At 44.1% G+C, this 13,041-nt stretch overlaps 1 long non-coding RNA gene across 1 annotated transcript; it reads right to left on the bottom strand.

The window, feature by feature from the left end:
* Window positions 1-401: 401 nt before the first annotated feature.
* Window positions 402-1,385, bottom strand: LOC114813143. Its single transcript, XR_003760770.2, has 3 exons — window positions 1,206-1,385; window positions 755-902; window positions 402-634 (listed from the first exon to the last, which is right to left on the bottom strand). It is a non-coding gene; the product is annotated as an uncharacterized LOC114813143 (long non-coding RNA).
* Window positions 1,386-13,041: the final 11,656 nt, after the last annotated feature.

The raw sequence follows: 13,041 nt of genomic DNA, 5'->3' as shown, positions 1-13,041 counted from the left end.
ACTGAAATCAACCCTCCCTCCTTCCTTCCCTTACACGTGTGTATCTTCCCTCCTGCCCTGAATCCTTACCTTTTGCACACAAATCTTCCTAGAAAGAAGTTTTCTCTTACCATTTTGTCCACTGGCCTGCTATTGTCTCAGTTGGGGTGCAAAGGAATGGTGAACGAGGTATTTCCCAGGATGACTGGTGGCAGGTAAATTCCAGGGGAAGCTGGACAACCTGGTTAGCCCAGGGGACTATGGTCCAGGAATGTCAAGGAGATGTTGGACTAAGGTGCGGAAAAGGAAGAGGAGGGCGAGGGAAAGAGAGGAGGCCAAAAAAGGAGGGAGCAGGAAAGAAGAAACCTACCCAGCGCCCCTCTCCCCCTCCCCCCGCCCCCAGCACTGCCACTGTCCCCCCTTCCAATGGTGCTCCCACCGAGGATCAAGGGGCACATAATGGCAATGCTGCTGGGGTTTCACACCCTCCGTCCTACCTCCTCACAACCAGTTTCCCTGCTCCATCTCACCCTGCTGCCCCTGCTTCCCCCCTGCAATATGGGGCTGCAGGGACAGCTGCCAGGCCATTGATGCGGAAGCCATCTCACAACTTCTTCAGTAGCCAAGGATGCGTTCTTCCTCTGCCTGTAACAACCTCATTTTCCCAACAAATCACTTTTTTAAAGCCACTCAAGAAGTAATTTAGTCCCTCTCATTGTCCCTCCTTCCCTCATTAATGCGTGTTTTCCTTTTTCCCGCGCGGAACTGTAGGTACCTTATCCAATTCTTCCTTGAAGCAGGATTTCTCTTACTGTTTTCTTCCCTGGCCAGAGATGGTCTCAGCTGGGGTGCTGAAACCTGTCCTGGGATAGCAGTCAGCAGGCTGGTGAATTCCAGAGGAAGCCAGACCCCCTCAATGTGCACTGTGGTCCAAGAATGGAGGGGGGAGCTGTTCGCATATGAGATTTTTTTGGCAGAGGAGGTGGGGGAAAAGAGAGAGAAGAAAGGGGATGGAACAAAGAGGGAGAGTGAGAGGTGAGGCAAAGAGGGGAGGGTAAAGTGAAGGAAAGGAGGGACGAGCCAGGAGCCCTCCCAAAATCCTCTCCTCCCTTGCTACTGTCCCCTTGTAATGCTACTCCCAGTAAAGGGGAGGGGGGGCAGTGCTGCAGTGGGTTCAGAACTTGTGCTCAAATTTCTCGCACCCAGTTTCCCTGCTCCCTCCTCACCATACTGTCCCTGCTTCTCCCTTGCAATATGGAGCTGCAGGGACAGCTGCCGGGCCAGCAGGGACTCCTTCGCTAGCCGGGATTCCACTTTTGCTCTGCCAGGAACTTCACCTCATTCTTCTGGGAAGGCTGATGATACTTTCCTGCTGGAGGAAACAGATTTTTTTTTTTGCAAACTTTGACGTGAAAAAGCCCCTCAGGGTGTGAGAGCAAGACACCGTCTCTTGCCACGTACGCCAAAGTCCATCACAAGGATAACTATCATGACAGGTTTTCTTGTCCCCCCCTCGTACCTCTGTTCAGTTTTCTGCGGAGACCTTCTCTGACTTGCCCGGGGGGTGTCCGACTTACGTGCTGCTCGTGATGGAGCTTGGTGCTCCCTGCTCGAGCCCAGAGTGCAATCTCCACCTGTGGACTAAATCTCTAGACATTCAAGACCAAAGACTAATCCTGCAATGTCAAAAACCCCGATGTTCTTAATAGAAATGTAGAGTTTCAATAGTTACATACATGGGCTAGAGAGAATCTTTCTTACCCTCAAAAATTTCGACCTACCTGTGGTTCAATGGAAATGAGTACTATGTGAGGGTCTACGTTAACGGTGCTTTAATTAGTAATTTTAAACTTATTCCTTTGGGGTTTGGTTTCCCAGTTTTATTGATTTGCAATCTGATCATTGCCCCTATTTTCCTCCCCTTAGAGAAATTATATCCCATTATCCCTTATGTCATCTTCCCCCAGACCTCTTGACCCTTCTTTCTTACCTTGGGTGTTCCCCCTCAGCATCTAGCCACCTGACCTCCTCACCCTCCCCACGGGGCTGTACTGTTGTTATTGGAGCGCAGGTCTGGATCTGGATAACCCCTTGGAACTTCCTGTGTCCAAGGATATGGCAGGCATCCTGGGAATAAATCTATTAACTGTTCAGTGGCACTTGGGCTTCCAGAGCCTGATGGGGCCTTGACTATCCCAGCACAGGATCACTTGGAAGATAACAGCAATAATAAGAAATTTTATTTGGTGTTTTAAGGATTCTTAAAATTAATTTCCCTTGGAAAACTTCATTTTTACCTATTTTTCAAAATTTCCACTCATCCCTTAGTAAAAGTTTCATTTTCTTTACTTTTTGATAATTATGTATCCCTGAATAGAATTCAATGTGGAAACATATACAATTTCATTATTTCTCAAGATATGAATTTTGTGAGACATGCTTCTGAGATCACAAACACTTAAAGGAGAATTTTCACACTTGACTCGAAGATCCAAGGCTTAGAATTTCCTCCAACCCCAGAAATGATTTGAGATGCTTTCCCCTTCCCATGCGGGCCCCCTCCTCCCCTGGCCCTCAGGCAATCAGCTCCTCATCTCCTCTCCATAAGTGCTGGGCCCCACAAGTCTCCCAAAGCCCCCTTAGTTCTCTCTTCTCCTGAGGGGCTAGCTTTGTCTACACTGAATGCCTTCAGCATATTTCCACAGGGACCTGAGGACGCCAAGGGGTTACTGGTAAACTTCCAGTGATTTCCCCCCTTTTGTTTCCCCTGAGAAGAATTTCAATTTCATCTCCCCCCAAAACAATTCCAACAGTTGATCAAACAATAAAATCTTCCTGACCCCCAATTTCAGTGGGAAAATATACCCCAATGGGAAAATGTGGGTTTGAAGAAGGGCTCTAGATTGACACAAAAATATGCTTTGCTTTTTCAACAAATATAGAGCATTTTCAGGACAGATAATACTTGAACCAAATGTTCCCTCTTTGAATCTGACCAAGAAGGAAGTATTTTCTAGGGCAACTCCACCAGTGAATTTTACCATGAGCTTCTGATTTTTGTTGTATTGTACTCTCACCCAAATGCTTAGTACAGTCCACTGCATACAGTAAGCTTCCCGCAAGGAAGGTGTCTACCAGCTCTGTTGTATTGTACATAGTAAGCTCTCAGTAAATACCCCAGAGGATGATGATAAATACCAGGTGGTTCCCATGAAGTACAGCCCAGCACCTCAGTGTAGAATTTACTTGCCATTCCTGCTTTCTGCGAAGTCCAGTTTGGGAAGGGTTTTTTATTCCCCTTCCTGTAGGGTTTATTGGGAAGGGCTTAGGTAGAGTGGAGTGGGAAGAAGGGGCATTTGAAAGATGATTGGAAGAGAAGCACAAGCAAATTATTCATTCATTCATGCATGCATTCTTATTGAGTGCTTACTATGTGCAGGGCATTGTACTAAGCGCTTGGGAGAGTATGGTGTAACAATAAATAGACCCATTCCCTGCCCACAGTGAGCTTACAGTCTAGAGGAGAGACAGACATTGATGTAAATAAATAAATTACAGATATGTACATAAGTGCTGTGGGGCTGGGAGCGGAGATGAATAAAGGGAACAAGTCAGGGCGACACAGGCTCATCAGTAAGCCTTCGAAGAGGGGAGAGTAACCGTCTGTAGGATTTGAGGAGGGAGGGAGTGCCAGGCTAGAGGCAGGATGTGCATAAGGGCTTGGCAGTGAGATAGATGAGAACGAGGTACGGTGAGAAGGTTAGCATTTGAGGAGCAGAGTGTGAAGGCTGGGTTCTAAAAGGAGAGCAGCGAGGTGAGGTCAGAGGGGATAAGGTGATTGAGTGCTTTAAAGTCAATTGTGAGGAGTTTTTGTTCGATGTAGAGGTGGTGGTGTGATGACATCCAGATAGAGAGATGTCTTGAAGGCAAGACTACAAGACTGAAGGCAAGACTGAAGGCAAGACTGAAAACAAGACTACAGAGGGGGAGAGAGATCAGGATTGGAGAGGTGGATTTGGGTGTCATCCGCATAGAGGTGGTAGTTGAAGTGATGGGAGTGACTGAGTTCTCCAAGGGAGTGGGTGTAGACGAAGAATAGAAGGGAACGCAGACCTGAACCTTGAGGGACCCCCACAGTAAGGTGGGAGGCAGAAGAGGAGCACGTGAAGGAGTCTGAGAAAGAGAATGAGAGGGCAGAGTGATAAGAGAACCGGGAGAGGACAGGGTCCTAGTTCTGCTCTTTTCTTAACATAAAATCTTTTATGTTTTGTATTTTAATGTAAAATATGTTCCCAGTTGTCTTTAATTTGGACTTTCTTGTACCCCATGCAGTAATCAGCTCCCTTCTTCCCCTTTTGAGGAACAAATTGCTGAACACCTAGCAATTAAAATCCTGAAACAATTCAGAAAACCCTGTCGATGTAAACTGCAGCTTGGCTTTAAGGAGTACCCAAATCTTCTTGAAACAGGACTTTTTAAGATCGTCCCTTAAAGCCTGAACAAGTTTATTAAAACAGACAAGAATTTCTGATGAATAGGTGCCTTTGCCAAATCATTTTAGGTCTGTTTCCAAAAATGAGACAAAACTCTCCCACTAGTGTGGTTTACAGAAGAATTTATTGTGGATAAACTGAAATCTATTCACCTGCATGATGGGAGTTGTGTGCCTACTGTGTGCAGAGCACTGAACTAAGCTGGAAGGGGGTGGTGGGAGGCAAGCACAAAAATCAATTACAGCAAGGAGAAAGTTAGAGACAGTAAATTCTAAGGGGGTGGGAGGGGCCGAGTTTGAATGCATAGGTAATCTAGAAGTGCTGAAGTGGCAGATGGGAGACCCTCAGTCAAGCAATCAGTGATATTTACTGAGTCCTTACAGTGCACTGAGCTCTGTACTAAGCCCTAGGAAGAGTACAGTACAAGAGAATTAGTGGAGATGTCACCTGCTCATAACGAGCTTTCAGTCTAGAGACCTGTAGGGGAAGGTAGGAATTAATATAATTAATAATATGTAATTTAAAGCTATTACATAAGTGCTGTGGCGTTAGGGAAGGGGTAACAGTCTCAGATGGAGCCTTAGACCAGTATTTTCTCACTCCTCCCCTCTCCAACTTCTCTATATGGAACTCAACTTTTTCTCTGATTATTTCTCTTCAAAAAGGATTCAAATCCAGCTGGGTAATATAATAAGTAATTCTATTCTCAGTACTGCAAAATTCAGTATTTCCTTTCAAAATTTATGGGCTATAACCTCGTCCCCGTCCCCCGCCCAAGGTCTCTGTTTTCCCACAAGAACCTTGCTAATATACCTCCCTTAGCCAAATAACTGCTATTACCACAAACTCCATTTCCCATCTTCTCAGAATAGTCTGTCTTATGCCAAACTCAAAGACAGGGTCAACTCTTACTTGACTGGTCGTCTCCGTGCCGCCCTCCTCCATTTCCTACTAGGTGCTCTGGCCCTGCAACAGGATCATTGAAAAGTCAGACCAGGCTTTTATAGGAAATAGTACAGCTTTTTTTCACTAACCATGAGAGGCTCAGTTCATCTCCCTTGGAATTCAGAGATATAACAGCTTTTTCTGAAACTTTGGGAAATAAAAGAATTTTTTATTTCACATTAAATTTTCAGACTATGACAATTTATCTCTTATCACTCATTTTTTCCCCTCTCAGTAGAAATCCTGAAGGCAAATGTTACTGTACTTGGAATTTCTCCCCCAGAAAGTGTGCGCAATAATCTGTATTGGGCAGAATTGTGATAAATGACTGAACACACCTTTTAGGGAAAAGGTGGATGTTCCGTGTTCTGAGGAAAAGTTAAGTACACATGCTCAAAGTCACTGCGGCTCTGAAACTCATCTCCACACTTCATTTACGTGTTTTCTCCCAGTTCTGGAAGTTAATCCCATTTTGTTTTTTACCTTATCTAGGGCGATTTAAAGGTGATTTTTATTCACTTGACCGCAGAAGCTTGGATTTCTTGTCACTAAACTTGAGTCAGGCAATAATCTGTGTAGAAAATCATTTTTTAAAGAGTGACCGATCCAAAGATGAGTGAGAAAAAAATAATTGTTCTGACAGGATTGTGGAGAATAAAGTAGAGGTTCTCAAAGGCTAACTCACTAAAATTTCCCTAGAGTTGGTACTGGCATATTTTTTTCTGTAAGAGTACTTTTTTTTTGCGTATTTGCTTTTTCTGTTTTCCATAGACTTGCTGGAGGGCTCCTGGCTCTCTTTCTCCCCTGCTTTCCCCTACCAAATCCTCAGTGTCCATACCTGTTTTCCTCAGGTAATCTGAGTCCATCCCATTTTGCTTTTACTTTACCTTTCACTTCCCCATACAGAAGAGGGTGATTTTGTAGCAAGCCACAGAATTCTTTCCTCCTCAACACGAGTCAGGGGATACTCTGTGAGGAAAATCTTTTGGAGACTGATTTAACTTGGCCAAAAAGAATGGAAGGTGAACAAATGAGTGCTCCTGTAGCTGAAATGTATGGAAAAAGTAAAACATTCACCAGTCTTTTTCAACATTCTGGCCCTAAACGGGGTTTAGGGAATTTTCTGTGGAAAAAATCTTTCCATCGACTCTCCTTCCATCAAAAAAATTATAGGAAAAATGATAAACCTGCTTAGCTAAAAACAAAAAGTAAAATAATTGAGTATCTCCTTTCGTTTTAGTCAAGCTACGTGCTTTTACTTTTATGGGTTTTTTTTTTAACTTCCCTGGTTTTTTCAACTACTGCTTGCAGAGATGCCTCAGCTAGTCTGTCTCCTAACACCCTTTCTCTTCACCAAATCACTGCAAGGCGTTTCTATCGGTTTTGAATTAAAACCAATTTGACTTTTTTTTTTTTAGTCTATCGCTAAGTCCCTTAAAGGTGATTTCGGGACTCATATATCATGAAAGTTAGGAGCCCCTCCTTCCCACTGAAGCCTAGTCAGGGGGAAGCCTAGTCAGGGGGATATTCTGTGAGGAAAATCCTTTGAAATGGATTTATCTTGACCAAAAGGACTGGAAGGTGAACAAATGAGTGCCACTCTAGCCGAATTGTATGGAAAAAGCAAAACTTTCACTGGTCTTTTTCAACATTCTGGCCCTAAACGTGGTTTAGGGAAGTTTCTGTGGAAAAAAATCTTTCCGTCGACTCTCCTTTCCTCATGATAACTATAGGAAAAATGATAACCCTGCTTAGCTAAAAACAAAGAGCAAAATAATTGAGTATCTTCTTCCGTTTTAGTTAAGCTACAGGGTATTCCTTTTATGGGCTTTGGGGTTTTTTTTAACTTCCCTGGTTTTTTTCAACTACCCCTTGCTGCAGAGACCCCTCAGCCAGTCCGTCTCCTAAGGACCCTTTCTCCTCACCAAATCACCTCACGGCGTCTCTATCAGTTTTGAATTAAAACCAATTTTATTTTTAAAAAAACTATCGCTAAGTCCCTTAAGGGTGATTTGGGAACTCATATATCATGAAAGTTGGGAGTCTCTGCTTACCACTGCAGCCTAGTCAGGGGATAGTCTGTGAGGAAAATCTTTCGGAGATGGATTTATCCTGACCGAAAAGTGAGCAATGAACAAAATTAGCGCTCCTTTTGGTCAAGATAAATCAGTCTCCAAAAGATTTTCTTCACAGACTATCCCCTGACTGGGTCCAGTGGAAAGGAAGGACTCCTAACTTTCATGATATATGAGTTCGAAATCACCTTTAAGGGACTTAGGGATAGATTTTTGAAAAAAGTCAAATTGGTTTAAATTCAAAACCGATAGAAACGCCTTGCACTGATTTGGTGAGGAGAAAGGGTCTTAGGAGACAGACTAGCTGAGGGGTCTCTGCAAGCGGTAGTTGAAAAAACCAGGGAAGTTTTTAAAAAAAAATTGTGCAACAAATTCGCGGGCTTGTTGAAAAGAAGGAAGTCGTCTTGAAAGCCCACCTCAGAAAGTTTTCCCTAGATTCCTACTGGCTTCAGAGTCCCTCACTAGTCATTTTTGTCTTTTTAGAGACTTTTTTTTTCTCTTACGGCGTTTCTGCCTTGCTGTTTCTTTCCCCTCAGACTTCTCGGAAAGCCTGTGTGGGGGGTCCCGTCCAGGCCCGAGCCTCCCGCTCGCAGCCCCGCAGGCTCCGCAGTGAATCTATCTCCTCAGAGAGCGGAGGGGCGGGGCCTGCTGGCAACCACGGGGCGGAGCCTGCCCTTGCCCGCGCTTTGCTCCCCCCTCTCCTCGCTCCCTCCAGGATCCCCGGCCTCCCTCCTTCCCTCCCTCCCCTCCGCCCATCACACACGGCCCCAAGTAGCAGAAAGCAGCGTGGCTGAATGGAAAGAGCTTGGGAGTCAGAGATCTTGGGTTCGAATCCCGCCTCTGCCACTGGGCAGCTGTGTGACTGTGGGCGAGTCACTTCACTGAACTTAAAATTCAAATCCAGCTGTGTAATATGATGAGTAAATACTACTCTCAGAACTGCAAAATTCAGTATTTCATTTCAAAATGTATGGGCTATAACCTCGTCCCCTGCCCCCATCCCCCGTCTTCGCCCCCTCGCCCCCCCCACCATGGTCTCTGTTCTCCCACAAGAACCTTGCTAAGATACCTCCCTTAGCTAAATAACTGCTATTACCACAAACTCCATTTCCCATTTTCTCAGAATAGTCTGTCTTATGCCAAACTCAAAGACAGGCTCAACTCGTGATTGTCTGGTTGTCTCCAGTGCTGCTCTCCTCCATTTCCTAGTAGGTGCTCTGGCCCTGCGACAGGATCACTGAGAAGTCAGACCAGCTTTTAGAGGAAATAGTACAGCTTTTTTTCACTAAGCATGAGAAGCTCAGTTCATCTCTCTTGGAATTCAGAGCTATAACAGCTTTTCCTGAAACTTTGGGAAATAAAAGAATTTTTTTATTTCACATGAAATTTTCAGACTATGACAATTTATCTCTTATCATTCATTTTCCCCCCTCTCAGTAGAAATCCTGAAGGCAAATGTTACTGTACTTGGAATTTCTCCCCCAGAAAGTGTGCGCAATAATCTGTACTGGGCAGAATTGTGATAAATGATGGAACACACCTTTTAGGAAAAAGGTAGATGTTCCCTGTTCTGAGGAAAAGTTAAGTACACATGCTCAAAGTCACTGTGGCTCTGAAACTCATTTCCACACTTCATTTACCTGTTTCCTCCCAGTTCTGGAAATCAATCCCATTTTGGTTTTTACCTTATCTAGGGCGATTTAAAGGTGATTTCTATTCACTGACCTCAGAAGCTTGGAGTTCTTGTCACTAAACTTGAGTCAGGCAGTATTCTGTGAAGAAAATCATATTTTAAAGAGTTACCGATCCAAAGAAAAGAGTGAGAAAATAATAATTGGTGTTCTGACAGGATTGTGGAGAATAAAGTAGAGGTTCTCAAAGGCTAACTCACTAAAATTTCCCTAGAGTTGGTACTGGCATATTCTTTTCAGTGAGAGAACTTTTTTTTTTTAACCTATTTGCTTTTTCTGTTTTCCATAGACTTGCTGGAGGGCTCCTGGTTCTCTTTCTCCCCTGCTTCCCCCTACCAAATCCTCAGTGTCCACATCTGTTTTCCTCAGGTAATCTGAGTCCATCCCATTTTGCTTTTACTTTATCTTTCACTACCCCATACAGAAAAGGATGACTTTGTAGAAAGCCACATAAGTCTTTCCTCCTCAACACGAGTCAGGGGCTACTCTGTGAGGAAAATCTTTTGGAGACTCATTTATCTTGGCCAAAAACAATGGAAGGTGAACAAATGAGGGTTGCTCTGGCCGAATTGTATGAAAAAAGTAAAACATTCACCAGTCTTTTTCAACATTCCGGCCCTAAACGTGGTTTAGGGAATTTTCTTTGGAAAAAATCTTTCCATCGACTCTCTTTCCCTCAAGAAAATTATAGGAAAAATGATAACCCTACTTAGCTCAAAACAAAAAAGTAAACTAATTGAGTATCTTCTTCCGTTTTAGTCAAGCTACATGGAATTCCTTTTACGGGGGTTTTGTTTTTTTTTTAATTTCCCTGGTTTTTTCAACTACTGCTTGCAGAGACCCCTCAGCTAGTCTGTCTCCTAAGGACCCTTTCTCCTCACCCAATCACCTCAAGGCGTTTCTATCAGTTTCGAATTAAAACAATTTTACTTTTAAAAAAAAATCTATCGCTAAGTCCTTTAAGGGTGATATCGGGACTCATATATCATGAAAGTTAGGAGCCCCTCCTTCCCACTGAACCCTAGTCAGGGGGATAGTCTGTGAGGAAAATCCTTCGAGATGGATTTATTTTGACCAAAAGGAATGGTAGGTGAACAACTGAGTGCTGCTCTGGCCGAATTCTATGGAAAAAGTAAAAAATTCACTGGTCTCTTTTGACATTCTGGCCCTAACCGTGGTTTAGGGAATTTTCTGTGGAAAAAATCTTTCCATCGACTCTCCTTCCCTCATGAAAATTATAGGAAAAATGATAACCCTGTTTAGCTAAAAACAAAAAGTAAAATACTTGAGTATCTTCTTCCGTTTTAGACCAGCTACAGGGTATTCCTTTTATGGGTTTTTTTTTAACTTCCCTGGTTTTTTTCAACTACCGCTTGCAGAGCCCCCTCAGCCAGTCCGTCTCCTAAGGACACTTTCTCCTCACCAAATCACTTCAGGGCGTTTCTGTCAGTTTGGAATCAAAACCAATTTAACTTTTTTTTTAAAAAAATCTATCCCTAAGTCCCTTAGGGTGATTTCAGAACTCATATATCATGAACGTTGGGAGTCCCTGCTTCCCCCTGAATCTTAGTCAGGGGATAGTCTGTGAGGAAATCTTTCGGAGACGGATTTATCCTGACCGAAAAGTGAGAAATGAACAAAATTAGCGCTGCTCTGACAAGAATTGTGTGGAAAACATTCGCGGGCTTCTTGAAAAGAAGAAAGTCGTCTTGAAAGCCCACCTCAGAAAGTTTTCCCTAGATTCCTACTGCCTTCAGAGTCCCTCACTAGTAACTTTTGTCGTTTGAGAGTCCTTTTTTCCTCTTACGGCCTTTCTGCCTTGGTGTTTCTTTCCCCTCAGACTTCTCGGAAAGCCTGTGTGTGGGGTCCCGTCCAGGCCCGAGCCTCCCGCTCGCAGCCCCGCAGGCTCCGCAGTGAATCTATCTCCTCAGAGAGCGGAGGGGCGGGGCCTGATGGCAACCACGGGGCGGAGCCTGCCCTTGCCCGCGCTTTGCTCCCCCCTCTCCTCGCTCCCTCCAGGATCCCCGACCTCCCTCCTCCCTCCCTCCCTCCCCTCCGCCCATCACACAAGGCCCCAAGTAGCAGAAAGCAGCGTGGCCGAGTGGAAAGACCTTGGGAGTCAGAGGTCGCGGGTTCGAATCCCGCCTTTGCCACTTGGCAGCTGCGTGACTGTGGACTAGTCACTTAACTTCTTTGTGCCTCAGTTATTACCTCATCTGTAAAATGGGGAGTAATAATAATGTTGGTATTTTTTAAACGCTTACTATGTGCCCTGCACTGTTCTAAGCGCTGGGGTAGACACAGGGGGATCAGGTTGTCCCACGGGGGGCTCACAGTCTTCATCCCCATTTTACAGATGAGGTAAATGAGGCACCGAGAAGTTAAGTGACCCATGACCCCTGACTCCAAAGCCCGTGCTCCTTCCACTGAGCCACCCTGAGGGTCCCATGTGAGACAACCTACTAACCTTGTATCTACCCCAGCGCTTAGAACAGTGCTCTGCACATAATAAGCGCTTAGCAAATACCAACATTAATATTATTATCATCATTATTATTAAGGAGCCTATGACCCCTCCACTAGAACTCCACAATCTAGATTTACTGCGAAATACATTTCTCAGAGATGTCTTGTGAACCTTCCTTCTTTTCTTCACTTTATTCACCCTCACTGATTATTAATACTAATAATAGTGGTATTCGTTAAGTGCTCACTCTGTGCCAAGCACTGTTTTAAGCACTGGGGAAGATACAAGGTTATCACGTTGTCCCAGGTGGGGCTCACAGTCTTAATCCCCATTTTACAGATGAGGTCACTGCGGCATAGAGAAGTTTAAGTGACTTGCCCAAAATCACATGCCTTCCAAGTGGCATGGGCATGATTAGAACCCACGATCTCTGACCCCCAAGCCTCCTCTCTTTCTACTAGGCCACTGTGTTTCAATATTGGTGATTATTTTGATGCTTAATAGGGTTCTGAGGTAAATCAAACTTCTTTTACATAGGTTTACGTATGCTTACGTAGGAGATGCAGCGTGGCTCAGTGGAAAGAGCACGGACTTTGGAGTCAGGGCTCATGAGTTTGAATCCCAGCTCTGCCACTTGTCGGCTGTGTGACTGTGGGCAAGTCACTTAACTTCTCTGTGCCTCAGTTCCCTCATCTGTAATGGGGATTAAGACTGTGAGCCCCACGTGGGATAACCTGATTCCCCTATGTCCACCCCAGCGCTTAGAACAGTACTTGGCACATAGTAAGCGCTTAACAAATACCAACATTATTATTATTATTTATCAAAATTCTCCATGGAGAATTGTAATTAAATCCATTGCCGTTTCAAAAAAACAAGAAACAAGATAAATGACTTCATTTAGGACTGCTTGTTTTTTCTCTGAATATTCACACAATTGTCTCAAAGAATTAAATATCAAAAAAGGAGTATTCGGGTTGTTTCTATAATGCTGTTAAGGATTCAATACTTTCTGATGTCAGTTTCCTAAGTCCAGTGACACACAATGATTGTAAACCGCTTCAAAACTCCCATTTTGACCTTTCCAGGGATACTTTAATCATCATCATAATAATAGTATTTATGAAGCATTTACTATGTGTTAAGCACTGTTCTAAGAGCCGGGTAGTCAAATTGTCCCACGTGGGGCTCGCACTTTTAACCCCCGTTTTATTCATTCATTCATTCACTCAATAGTATTTATGTAGCGCTTACTGTGTGTAGAGCACTGTACTAAGCGCTTGGAATGGACAAATCAGCAACAGATAGAGACAGTCCCTGCCCACTGACGGGCTTATAGTCTAATCAAGATTTAGGCGGAGGAAAATCTTGGAGAGATGGATTTATCCTGA

This window comes from Ornithorhynchus anatinus, chromosome 7 (genome assembly GCF_004115215.2).
Source record: "Ornithorhynchus anatinus isolate Pmale09 chromosome 7, mOrnAna1.pri.v4, whole genome shotgun sequence".
NCBI classification, from domain to species: domain Eukaryota; kingdom Metazoa; phylum Chordata; class Mammalia; order Monotremata; family Ornithorhynchidae; genus Ornithorhynchus; species Ornithorhynchus anatinus.
Note: the sequence above shows the minus strand (reverse complement) of the source record. Positions and strands in the feature narration are given on the sequence as shown.